Source organism: Mesoplodon bidens (genome assembly GCF_964165515.1).
Source record: "Mesoplodon bidens genome assembly, chromosome: 4".
NCBI lineage: Eukaryota > Metazoa > Chordata > Mammalia > Artiodactyla > Ziphiidae > Mesoplodon > Mesoplodon bidens.
The window spans coordinates 148,927,647-148,941,371 of NC_138160.1; the positions used below are offsets into that span (position 1 = coordinate 148,927,647).

General features: G+C 45.7%; 1 protein-coding gene across 5 annotated transcripts in view; it reads right to left on the minus strand.

Annotated features, from left to right (window-relative positions):
- CREB3L3 (cAMP responsive element binding protein 3 like 3) overlaps nt 1–13,725 on the minus strand; it is a 40,144-nt gene that overhangs the window by 17,899 nt on the left and 8,520 nt on the right. The window lies entirely within an intron of this gene.

The following is a 13,725-nucleotide window of genomic DNA, read 5'->3' on the forward strand; positions in this document are numbered from 1 at the left end:
CCCCTTCTCCTCCTCCTCCTGGCTTCCATGCTCGCCCCCATAGTCTGCTTTCCTTATTAGAACTCAAAAAGCCCTCTCCCTCTTTACCTCTGCACCATCTTCCACTGCCTTTCCTCTCTCTGCCTCCACACTGGACTCATGTCACCAGGCACGGTCCTCCCTCAGGGCCTCTGCACTTGCTGTCCTATCCCCTTTCCTAGATCTCCCTGTAGCTGGCTCCTTTCACCTTTAAATGGCTGCTCGAATTCAACTCCTCCATGAAGCTCTCCATGACCACCTTCTTTAAAACCAGTCTCCATCCCCATCTCGATTTATGTTTCTTCATAGAAACTTACTGTCACCCGACACTATATATTTTGTTCATTTATCACAGCGTACATTCATTCAACAAACATTTATGGAGTGTCTATTCTGTGCCAGGCAGAGGGACACATCCTAGGGAATGTCAATATTCATTCATTATTTCACTCTACAAAAGTGTCTTTTACTCCTTCTATACATCAACATTGATCCAGGTGCTTAGCAAGTCAGAGAGAGGAAAGGTTGTGGGGTGGAGTACCATAAAGTCTCTAGCTAGAATTCACCTGCAAAATAGGGACAATCATTAGGACAAGACCTACTGTGTGCAGTATCCCTAGTGCCTGGAACTGTGCCTGGTACGCAGTAGCTGCCCAATCAATATTTGTAGAAGGAACAACTGAACATGTATAAATATAATCATGGAGTTTAGTGCATGGCTGACAAACTACAGTCTGTGGGCCAATTCTGGCCCCTTGCTTGTTTTTATAAATAAAACTTTGTTGGCACATGGTCACTCCCACTAGTTTACATATTGTTTACAGTTGCTGTCACACAGTTGCATAATCTTGACAGAGACACTTTGGCCCAAAAAGCTGAAAATATTTACTATCTGGCCCTTTTCAGAAAACGTTTCCTGTAATCCACAGGTTCTGTGGATTAGACTTGCTCAGCCCAATAGCAGGATTAAGTTCACATGTGGTTACTGAGTGCTTGAAGTATAAAAAGTGTGACTGAGGAATTGGATTTTAACTTTTATTTAATTTCTATTCATTTAAATTTTAAAAATTGATACTTAATTCATTTAACAGACAACTTTTGAGTATATATGGAACAAGTTGCGTATGTGACTCTACATTTTTACTGTAAATTTTCTGAACTCTATAAATACAGATCGAGGATTTCTGATGAAAACTGAGCATCCGGGCTTCCCTGGTGGCACAGTGGTTGAGAGTCCGCCTGCCAATGCAGGGGACATGGGTTTGTGCCCCGGTCTGGGAAGATCCCACATGCCACGGAGCAGCTGGGCCTGTGAGCCATGGCCGCTGAGCCTGCGTGTCCGGAGCCTGTGCTCCGCAACGGGAGAGGCCACAACAGTGATGAGGCCCGCGTACCGCAAAAAAAAAAACACAAAAAAACCCAAAAAAAACTGAGCATCCACATTGAGATGGGTTGTACGTGTGAAATACACATTGGATATCCAAGACTTAGCATGAAAAAAAGTGAAATACCGCGTTCATAAATGTGGCATTGACTGCACGTTGAAATGATAACAGTTCGGGTTTATGAATTCAATCAGTTAGATTGACAAAAATTTATTATTAATACGAAACTTCATTTTGCTTTGTACTTTTCTGATGTAACTGCTAAAAACTTTAAAGTGAGAATGATATCTCCATGGAACCGGCTGGGGTAGAGCAGGGCCTGGGTTCGAATCCTGCCTCTGCCACTTTAACCGTGGACAAATAACTTTGCTCCTCTTGACTCATTTTCTTTATCTGTAAAATGGGGGATAAAGACCCTGCTTCACCGAGTTCTTGGGGGTTCGACCCAAGAACTCCATGTGGAGTACTCAGAAGGGACGCCCACACAGCCAGGTCTCAAACTCTGGCCATTTTTAGGGTTATTACTATTATCACTAGTATATGAATCTGTAAGAAACACGCCAGGCTCAGGTTCCGAGGCGCTCAAAGGGCAGACGTCCGTTTGTCATTTTCCGGTCCCCTCAGCCCTTTGGCCTCAGCACAAGTCTGGCCCTAATGACAGTCCCCATTCTGCACAGGAGGACAGAGGGGCTAATAAGGGGTTATGATTCACCATGGCCACTCCATGAGTCAGCCACCATTGAGACAACGCCCAGGTCCCCTGCCCCAGATGGGGACATGTCCCTCATCACCATGTCACCTCCACATTCTTTTGGCTGCTTGCCAGAGGGTCCTTTCTACTTCTTCCTTTAGGTCAGTTTTGGGGGAAAGAGGTGAAGGGGTCTGGGAGCAGCTGCTGCCCCCTTCCCTTCCCCCTCCTCCCCCTCTTTCTCCTCCTCTTTCTCCGGGACTCTCCCTTGGGGTACGGCCAGGCCAGGCAGTGAGTAAAACCCTTGTGACATGGGTGTGGCTGAGGCAGGCCAGGGGCTGGGGACAGGGGGACTCTGATCGGGCTCTTGGGCAATGCCAACTGATTAGCACCTAATCCTCCAGGCTTCCCAGTCCAAGGGGTTCCTGGCACTCAGGGGTGACTGAAGACAGGAAGTTTGAACCAGGGTCTCCCAATACCATGAGAGGCGAGACTTTGTCTGGGGGTGGGAGACTCCCTCTGCCCTTCCTAAAGCATGAAGGACGTTATGTCCAGGAATTCATTCATTCATTCTTTTTTTTTTTTTTTTTTTGCGGTACGCGGGCCTATCACTGTTATGGCCTCTCCCGCTGCGGAGCACAGGCTCCGGACGCGCAGGCTCAGCGGCCATGGCTCACGGGCCTAGCTGCTCTGCGGCATGTGGGATCTTCCCGGACTGGGGCACGAACCCGTGTCCCCTGCATCGGCAGGCAGACTCTCAACCACTGCGCCACCAGGGAAGTCCCATTCATTCATTCTTGTGACCACTACTTTTTTTTTTTAATAGTTTATTTACTTATTTATTTATTTTTGGCTGCGTTGGGTCTTCGTTGCTGCGTGCGGGCTGTCTCTAGTTGCGGCGAGCAGGGACTACTCTAGGCACGCGGCCTCAGTAGTTGTGGTTCACGGGCTCAGTAGTTGTGGCTCACGGGCTCTAGAGCGCAGGCTCAGTAGTTGTGGCGCACGGGCTTAGTTGCTCCGTGGCATGTGGGATCTTCCAGGACCAGGGCTCGAACCCGTGTCCCCTACATTAGCAGGTGGATTCTTAACCACTGCACCACCAAGGAAGTCCCAGTGACCACTACTTCTTGAGTGCCTGCTGTGTGCCAGGCATTGGGACGCAGCAGAGAACATAACCAATTATTCCCCATGCCCCGCCCCCGTGGAGCTGATGTTCTGAGGTGGGGAAGATGCTAAGTAAAATCAGTTGTGCATAAGCAAGTAAATAAATAAATTGAAGAGAAACACAACATTGTAAATCAATTATACTTCAATTAGAAATTTAAAAAATAAATAAATTGGGAGAGACCAGGTATAGAAGAATAAAGCAGGAAAGAGAGATGGGAGGGGTTGGGTCAGGGAGGCCTCGGCAGAAAGATCCTGGAGAGTTGAGGGCAGGGTGGTGTCTTGTTCCAGGATGAGAAGGCTGATGTCAGTCCTGTGATGGTTCTAGAAGTTTCTGCGTGGGGCTGGAGGGAATGTGTTTGTGGAAAGAGCTGGGAGGTCCCTTGGGTCAGGGATCCGGTTCTCCAAGCTTGGTGTCGGGGTCTAGCCCTGAGCCAACCATAGGAAGGGGGTCCCCCAGCTTCAGGAGACCAGGTGGCCTCTGGGACAGTACCCCGTGAGGGTCCTGAGTCTAGACCAGCAAACGGGATCAGCGCCCCTGCCATCTCGCAATCCACACCCCTCTGCCCAGTCCTCCCCCCATGTCTCACCACCATCTCATCTCACCTCATCTCGGTGATTGTTTTATGGCTGGTGGGTCCAAGGGTCAGAGCTGACCCTCTCACCAGGAAAAGGAGGCCTCCTACGGCTGTGGATGTGGTCAACTCAGCTTCCTTCCCCTTGTGGGCGAGGAGACCTTGTCTCCTCTGGCTCCACCCCTGGGTCTTCTGGGAGGGAGTCCTTAAGGTTCGGGTGGGGGAGGCATTTCGGGGTCCCCAGAGCCTGAATTCGTCCTGGCCCTCCATCCCTCACCTTCTGAATGTGTTTGCTGTAGCTGCTGAAACAAAGTCCCACAGACTGGGGGCCTGGAACAATAGAAATGTATTCTCTCCCAGTTCCAGAGGCTGGTAGTCCAAGATCAAGGTGTCAGCAGAGCTGGTTCCTTCTGAGGCCTCTCTCCTTGCCTTTTATATTATTTTTTTTAAAGAATTTATTATTTATTTATTGGCTGCGTTGTGTCCTCGTTGCTGCGCGCAGGCTTTCTCTAGTTATGGTGAGCAGGGGGCTACTCTTCACTGCAGTGCGCAGGCTTCTCAGTGGGGTGGCTTCTCTTGTTGCGGAGCACAGGCTCTAGGAGTGTGGGCTTCAGTAGTTGTGGCTCGCGGGCTCTAGAGCGCAGGCTTAGTAGTTGTGGCGCACGGGCTTAGTTGCTCCAGGGCATGTGGGATCTTCCCGGACCAGGGGTCGAACCTGTGTCCCCTGCATTGGCAGGCAGATCCTTAACCACTGCACCACCAAGGAAGCCCCTCTCCTTGCCTTTTAGATGCCATCTTGTCCCTGTATCTCTGTGTCCAAATGTCCCCTTTTTACAAGTACCTCAGTCTTATGGATTAGAGCTCACCCTAGTGACCTCATTTAACTCGATTACCTCTTTGAAAACCCCCAACTCCAAATACAGTCACATTCTGAGGCCCTGGGGGTTAGGACTCCAACATATGAATTTGGGCCTGGGGGATACAATTCAACCCCTAACACCCCTCAAAGCTGCGATGAAACCCAAGCCTGGTGGTCACCTCTCTAAGTAGCTGCCCTGACCACCCCAGCCAAAGTCACCCCCCCATCCCAGTCACACCCAGTACAACCCCTTTGATGGGAGGGAATTCTGTTTATCTATCTACGTTATCTGTTTACACCAGGGAGCAGGGACCTGTGTATTTTGATCACCGATATACCTCTAGCCAGGAAATCAATCCCCCCCCACCACTGAAGTGGCTCCAAATCCATCTGTGGAGCAAACCCCACAATTCAGTGTGCGCCATGGGTCTCAAAAGAAATGCATCTGCTCTCAGCCGAGTTGGGATATCTGCATCGTCTCTAATCAATTCAAAACTTGCCCATTTTGTGTGCAATTGCTTTCTGGACTGGGTGCCAGGAGGTCGAAGTCCTAGCCCCAGCTCAGCAATCGACTTGGCTGGGACATCACAGAGTCACTCCTCCCCTCTGAGACTCTGGTTCTCCATCTGCAAAATGGGACGATGGATCTAAAGGTTATATAAAATGAAGCCCCTGCCAGGTTAAACATTGGGGTTGATGTTTAATCCCAGGGAAAATCTGACCAGGAGTGTAGTTCGATAAGAGTCGTGGGCCACGTTGTGTATGTATATATGGAGAAGCCCACCAGGTAGGGGACAACCCCGTCCACGCATGAGCGAGGTGGAACGGGCTGAGAAAGTGTTAAGAAAGAACCGCGCCCTGATTCTTCTCCCTGGGAGCATGGTTAATCCCCAAATGTCCTCCCTGCTGCAGGAAGAACACTGTAGAAATCTCAGATCACCAATAGAATCTCCAAGTTAGAGTATACTTAAAAGATCACCAAAACCCTCAACAGAATTTAGTAACTTTTTTTTTTTTTTTTGGTGGCGCAGTGTAGCATGTGGGATCTTAGTTCCCAGAAGGACCAGGGATTGAACCCGTGCCCCCTGCAGTGGAAGCTCTGAGTCTTAACCACTGGACCGCCAGGGAAGTCCCTAGTAACATTTATTTTCATGTTACATTGCTTTTACAATTACCTTCTAATTGGGGCATCTGATACTGGTCTAATTTACCATCGTGTTACTAAGTGTCTTTCAAAAATAAATTTATTGAAGAAAAAAAGCCAAATACGTAATAATGCTGAAGATGGTACTAAACTTTCTTCAACAAATGTATCTTAGGGTTTCCCTGGTAGCGCAGTGGTTGAGAATCTGCCTGCCAATACAGGGAACATGGGTTCGAGCCCTGGTCTGGGAAGATCCCACATGCCGTGGAGCAACAAAGCCCGTGCGCCACAACTACTGAGCCTGCGCGTCTGGAGCCTGTGCTCCGCAACAAGAGAGGCCGCGATAGTGAGCGGCCCACGCACCGCGATGAAGAGTGGCCCCCACTTGCCGCAACTAGAGAAAACCCTCGTACAGAAATGAAGACCCAACACAGCCAAAAAAAATAATTAATTAATTAATTAAAATGTGTCTTAAAAGGAAACATTACAACACCAGGTTTTGTTTTTTTTTTAAGTATCAGGTGCCTAAAACAGATGCAAAAGAAAATAAACAATGTTATTATATTCTAGACAGCTACTGTTGCCTGTGGAAGGTTCTGGATTAGGTGACGCTTAAAAACTTAGCAAAAATGTGTTAAAAGACACAACAGCACCCAATTTGAGTGCTTCTTGATAGAATCAGACAGTTTAAAGAAGGATTGGAAAGGAAGTCATTTCTTACCTTTCATTAGGTTTATTTTGTATATGCAATTTGCATGCAAACGTGCATGGAGAATCCCAGCGGGGCCTCCAAAACAAACAAACAAACAAACATGCATGGAGAACTCACTCTGTGCATTGAACTCTCTCAAACCATCCCCACCCCCACTCTCTTGGACTTCCCTTCTCCACAAAAAACAATGCCATTTCTCCTAGGCCCAGCTTCTGGGTCTGGGCACCCAGTCTCATCAAAACCACAGCTAAAATTTATTGATCACTCACTGTGCCAGGCACTGTGCGAAGTACACAAATAAACTTGATCCTCCAAAAACCCCAAATGAGTTGGGGACTTTGTAAATACCCATTTTGCAGATAAGTAAACTAAGGCTCGCAGAGGGGATGCTCTAGCCCAAGCAGCTTGTAAGCAGTGATGCTGAACTTCAAGGCAGCAACGCTAAGTCGGAGTTGCCCCCGGGGTAAGCCAGAGTCAACCCCAGGTAGCAGTGCTCATGGCAACAACAGGCTGGGGCTTTGTCGTGTCATCTAGCACAGAGCGAATGTCATGGTTACGGCTCTCTGGATTCAATTCCAGCCCCTCCTCTTGCAAGCCGCATGACCCTGGGCAAGTTATTTGGCCTCTCTGTGCCTCTACTCCTCCCAAAATGGGGATAATAGTAAAGATCCAGTGAACTCTTATACATGAGCAGTGGCATACCACGGCTGGGGAGAGGGGAGCAGCCCACTCCAGGTGCTATCATAAACGAGGCCCATTAATTTCTAAAATATACACACAGCTTGTATAACTCAATAATAAAAAAAAACCAAACAACCCAAACAAAAAATGAGCGGAAGACCTAAATCAACATTTCTCCAAAGAAGACATATAGATGGCCAAGAGGCACATGAAAAGATGCTCAACATCGCTAATTATTAGAGAAATGCAGATCAAAACTACTGTGAGGCATCACCTCACACTGTTCAGAATGGCCATCATCAAAAAGTCTGCAGATAAAAAAATGCTGGTGATGGTGTGGAGAAAAGAGAACCCTCCTACACTGTTGGTGGGTATGTAAACTGGTGCAGCCACTATGGAGATTCCTTTAAAACTAAAACTAGAGTTGCCATATGATCCAGCAATCCCACTCCTGGGCATACATCCAGAGAAAACTCTAATTCTAAAATATGCGTGCACCCCAATGTTCATAGCAGCACTATTTACAATAGCTAAGGCATGGAAACAACATAAATGTCCATCAACAGATGAATGAATAAAGATGTGGAATATATGCAATAGAATACTACTTAGCCATAAAAAAGAATGAAATAATGCCATTTGCAGCAACATGGATGGACCTAGAGATTATCATACTAAGTGAAGTAAGTCAAGCAGAGAAAGACAAATATCATATTATATCACTTATACGTGGAATCTAAAATATGATACAAATGAACTTATTTACAAAACAGAAAACAAACATATGGTTACCAAAGAGGTAAGGAAGTGGGGGAGGGATAAATTAGGAGTTGGGGATTAGCAGATACAAACTATTATATATGAAATAGATAAACAACAAGGTCCTACTGTACAGCACAGGAAACTATATTCAATATCTTTTAATAAACCATAGTGGAAAAGAATCTGAAAAGTGTATCTATCTGATACACTTTGCTGTACACCAGAAACTAACACACACTGTAAATCAACTACACTTCAATTTATAAAAAAGAAAATCTGAAGTAAAAACAGGGGAGCCCATTGTCTGCAGAGAATTCAGAAACTGATAATAAACCTGATTTTATTATTATTTTTTTATCAACGTGCATAGACAATTCTGAACAATGTCAGTGTCAAAATAATCTCCCCCTAAGAAATCTTTTATTGGTCTAAACCAGGGAGTGAGCAAAGTTTTTCCATAAAGGGCCAGATAGTAAATATTTTCAGCTCTTTGGGCCAGATGGCAACTACTCAGCTTGTGATCCCAGCAAGAAAGTCACTGCAGATAATTCATCAATGAATATGGCCCAGTGCCAGGAAAGCTCTTTATATGGACACTGAAATTTGAATCCTCTTTACTCTGCACATGTGAAATATTATTCTCTTTTTGATTTTTTGTTAAGATTTTTTTTTTTTGATGTGGACCATTTTTAAAATCTTCCTTGAATTTGTTATAATACTGCTTCTGTTTTTTGCGGGGTTTTTTTGTGGTACACAGGCCTCTCACTGTTGTGGCCTCTCCCATTGTGGAGCACAGGCTCCGGACGCACAGGCCCAGTGGCCATGGCTCACAAGCCCAGCCGCTCCACGGCATGTGGGATCCTCCCGGACCGGGGCACGAACCCGTGTCCCCTGCATCAGCAGGCAGACTCCCAACCACTGCGCCACCAGGGAAGCCCTGCTTCTGTTTTATGCTTTGGTTTTTTGGCCACGAGGCAGATGGGATCTTAGCTCCCCGACCAGGGATTGAACCCACACATCCGGCATTGGAAGGCGAAGTCTTAACCACTGGATTGCCAGGGAAGTCCCTCTGTTTTTGATTTTTTTCCCAACCAGTTAAAAAAAAACAAAAAAACGCTCCTTAGCTCCTACAAAAATAAGCTGGATTTGGCTGGCAAGTCATGGTCTGTCCACTCTTGGTCTGAACAATTGCTGTGGTTTAACCACTGGAAGTTTTGAATTAGCACATTTTATTACTTATCCTTTAATAAACATTGTATTTTACACGGAGGTGAATTTGGAGAACTTCATGCAATGCATTTGGCTCCAGACACACACAGACTCAGCTACACACATTCATTTGAAGAGTTAGTTCTTAACGATTCTAATTCTTTTGAGTTCTCTTTGGACACAGTTCATATTTCCAACCCTTGTGGTATTACACGATCTTGTGTTTAAACAGTAGATTTGAAATAAACAGTGATGGGCCAGTGATTTTAAATGCAAAGAAACAGAGTTTGAGCTACTTCACTTTTTTTTTTTTCCCTATCTGACCACTTGGACCTTCTATTTCTGTTTAAAAGTTTAGACAGTGCACCAATTGCAAATTATAATATTTTTGTTTGGCAAGCTCAAATTTTAATTCATTTTTACTGGCTTTGAGCCGTATCTTTAAAATGGAAATATCAATAATTTCCTCCTTTAAATTATTATTCTTGTTTGATGATTTAAACTTATTAAACTGTAAAGCTATTATTCATTGCTGCAACAGATCAGTAGAGATATGTACCTACATGTAAAGAGAAGTTTTTCTTTAAAAAAAAATTCATTAATGGAATTAAAATGTATCCATTCATCATCTTTTTCCCTTTATTGGACTGGGATATTTATTTATTTATTTATTTATTATTATTATTATTTTTTTGCTGTACGCGGGCCTCTCACTGTTGTGGCCTCTCCTTTTGCGGAGCACAGGCTCTGGACGCGCAGGCTCAGCGGCCATGGCTCAGGGGCCTAGCTGCTCTGTGGCATGTGGGATCTTCCCGGACGGATCTAACCCGTTTCCCCTGCATCGGCAGGCGGACTCTCAACCACTGCGCCACCAGGGAAGCCCTATTTATTTAATTTTTTAACATCTTTATTGGAGTATAATTGCTTTACAGTGGTGTGTTAGTTTCTGCTGTATAACAAAGTGAAGCAGCTATACATATACATATATCCCCATATCTCCTCCCTCTTGCATCTCCCTCCCACCCTCCCTATCTCACCCCTTCAGGTGGTCACAAAGCAACGAGGTGATCTCCCTGTGCTATGTGGCTGCTTCCCACTAGCTATCTATTTAACATTTAGTAGTGTGTATATTGGACTGGGATATTTATTTTACGTATGTTACTGGTGCGATTATATAGCTGGTGGTCAATGAAAGAACAAATTTCACTCTATATTTCTCTTATGGCTATTACAATTATTGGTTGCTTTGCATAATTATTACTGAAACTTTCTGGCTTATAGAGAAGTGAGTGTTAAAACAAGATTTCCTTCAGCTTTTAAATGTTCTATGTAAGCCACTACATTTAGGCACTTAATACCTGGTTCCTAATGTCAGACAAATATTTATTATCATCCCTAGTCCATTGACAAACTATACCCCCATAGTCTCTTTGTAAAGACTGAGAGCAAAGAGCAGCTTTTGCATTTTCAAATAATTTTAAAATATAGAATAATTATTTCGCTTTAAAAATATAGGAAAAAATTATTTCGCGACACAGGAAAATTACATGAAGTTCAAATTTCAGCCTCAAAAAATAAAATTCCGTTGGCGCACAGCATGCCCATTTATGGACTGTATGGTCTGTGGCTGTTTTGGGACTAGAAGGGCAGAGTTGACTAACTGACGGGCTGTGTTTAAGCTATTTGCTACGTGGCCCTTAAAAATTTTTTTTGCAGACTCCTGCTCTAATTTTTCAACCCCTCTCCTCCAAACCCCCAACTCTGGAAGTCCATGTTCAGAGACTTAGGCCCCCAGGTCCTCTTCTATAGACAGCTGCCCAGCGTCACCCAGTGGACCCCTCCCCTTCCCACCCAGGCCAGGCCTGAGGCTGGGGGAGACCGGTCAACTTCTCAGTCCCTGGCGCCCTCTAGGGGACCCCTCGAGCAACTGCCTTCTCAACCTCCTTCCCTGGCAGCCCCACCCATGCCCTCCCCCCCACCAGGTCTCCTGGGAAGTGGGGAGGAGTGGGAGGTTATTTTTGTGCCCCCTCCTTGTCCTGATTCCTCCCCCTGCCCCCTGCCAAGGTCTCCAGGACTCCCCCCTACTGGGGCCATGATCCTACTCTCCCACCATGCTTTACACAGTAGGACTCTCAATGAATTAAATCCCATTCAGTCGTTGTCAAAGATGTCAACAAATTTGAACAGCTTTGTTACTTTCCAAAGCCCCTTGGTGTGTATACACACCACCTCTTAATTTGTGCTTTTTATCTGTACGTACACCTTGCATTTGTGTAGCATGCCATTCTTTGCCCCTCCAAAGTGTTGTTTAAAAATATTTATTTATTTATTTATTGGGCTAAACTGGGTCTTAGTCGGGGCATGCAGGATCTTGGTTGTGGCGTGCGGGATATTTACTTTCAGCATGAGGGATCTTTAGTTGCGGCATGGGGTATCTAGTTCCCTGACCAGGGATCGAACCCTCGCCCCCTGCATTGGGAGCGCAGAGTCTTAACCACTGGACTACCAGGGAAGTCCCTCTCCTGAAGTATTTTGATCCACATAATTTCATTCAACATCTGCAGGAACTGGCTGGTATTTCACACTGAAGACATAGAAGGACAGAGGAGATAGGTAATATATACGCTCAGGCTAAGAGATGATGTTGGGTCCAAGGCCCGAAAAGACTCAGGTACAGTGGTGAGCTGGAGCTGGCTTCCTCTGGCTGGTGAGATTCAATGACATCATGCAGGTAGATTGAAATTGGTCAAGGTTGGGGTATTTACACCTCAGGAATCGGCAGGTGCTACAAATTAGGGATTTTCTGTGTGGCTCACGAGAGGGAAGGTGTAACCATTGTGTTTTGGGATGTGAGCAGAGCATCACCAGCATGGCAGTCAGAAAGGAAGATAGTCCTCCTGTGAGAGGGCATCCATGCCAGCTGTGCCAGGGACTTTTGGGAAGACAAATCACTCTTTTTCAGAGCCTTCCTTCCTTCATCACTCATTTATTCATTCATTTTCCCCATCAAATATTTATCAAATATTTACCTGACGTAATAAGATGTTACCCATTCCTTCTCAAATATTAAAATAATGCTTGGACCTTTCTCCCCCCAAAAAGCTGTGATTATTTATAAAGTCCAGTACCACCTCTCCAAGATATCAGATGTGAGTTATTAGATTCAAAATGAACTAGCTTAGGGACTTCCCTGGAGGTCCAGTGGTTAAGACTCTACATTTCCACTGCAGGGGGTCCAGGTTCGATCCCTCCTCCCTCCTCCGGGAACTAAGATCCAACATGCCAGTGGGGCATGGCCAAAAACAAAACAAACAAACAAACAAAAACTAGCTTAATCCCTACCACAAATGCAGCAAGTGCTTCTGCTATGCCTGTCATTTCTAGAAGTCTGACTTTGTTTTCAGGGTTAACTGCTGAAGGTTGGCAAATGGCCTGTATATCCAACTGCCTTTTGCCATCTCCATACGGGCATCTCACAAGCCTCCCAAATTCAATGTGGCTGAGCACCTGCCATTCCCCAAACCTGCTCCTCCTGCTGCCCTTCCTGTCTCACTAAACAGAAGCTCCAGCCTTCCAGTGCTCAAGGTCAAAACGTTGGGTTGTCCTTGAGTTTTCTCTTTCCCTCACACCCCACATCCATCCATCAGCAGTCTTATCCACTTTGCCTGACTCTGCTCCAGCCACCCGGGCCTCCTGGCTGTCCCTCCAACACGCCAGGTGCAGTCCTGACCCAGGACCTTTGCACTGGCTGTGTCATCTGCCTCAAAACTCTTCTTCCAGATCTCGATGGAGCACACTCCCAACTTTTTCTGCTTTTGCCAAATGTCACCTTCTCAATGAGACCTTCCCTGACATCCTATTTATTTATTTGGTTGTGCCGGGTCTTAGTTGAGGCTCACGGGCTCCTTAGTTGTGGCATGGATGTGGGACATAGTTCCCTGACCAGGGATCAAACCCAGGCCCCCTGCATTGGGAGCGTGGATTCTTAACCACTGCACCCCCAGGGAAGTCCCTGACATCCTATTTAAAACTGTGACTTTTGCCCTATTCCCAGCTTCTGTGTTTCCTCTTCTCTTGCATTCGCTATTTTTCTTCCGCGGCACTTGCTGAAATGGGACATACTGTTTTTTATTTGTTTGTGGCCTATTTCTCCTTATCAGACTGTGAGCTCCATGAGAGCTTGGTACAGAGTAGGGGTTCAATAAGAATTTGAACGAACTGCTGTAGCTGTTGAATGAATGAATGATTTGCCTTAACTTAGTTATGAGGAACATGCCGCGTCTTATACCTCAAATGCCTCGAAGTGTAACCAATGTCCTGATGCCCTAGATCAGGGGTTGGCAAACCACAGCCCATGGGCCAAAGCCAGCTCACCACCTGCTGTTGTATTGTCTTCAAGAATGCATTTTACACTCTTTAACCGGTTGAGAAAAAGTTTTAAGAATATTTTCTGTTACTGAAAATGATATGAAATGCAAATGTCAGTGTCACCTGGCCACACCCATTTGTCTCTATATTTTTGCGACAG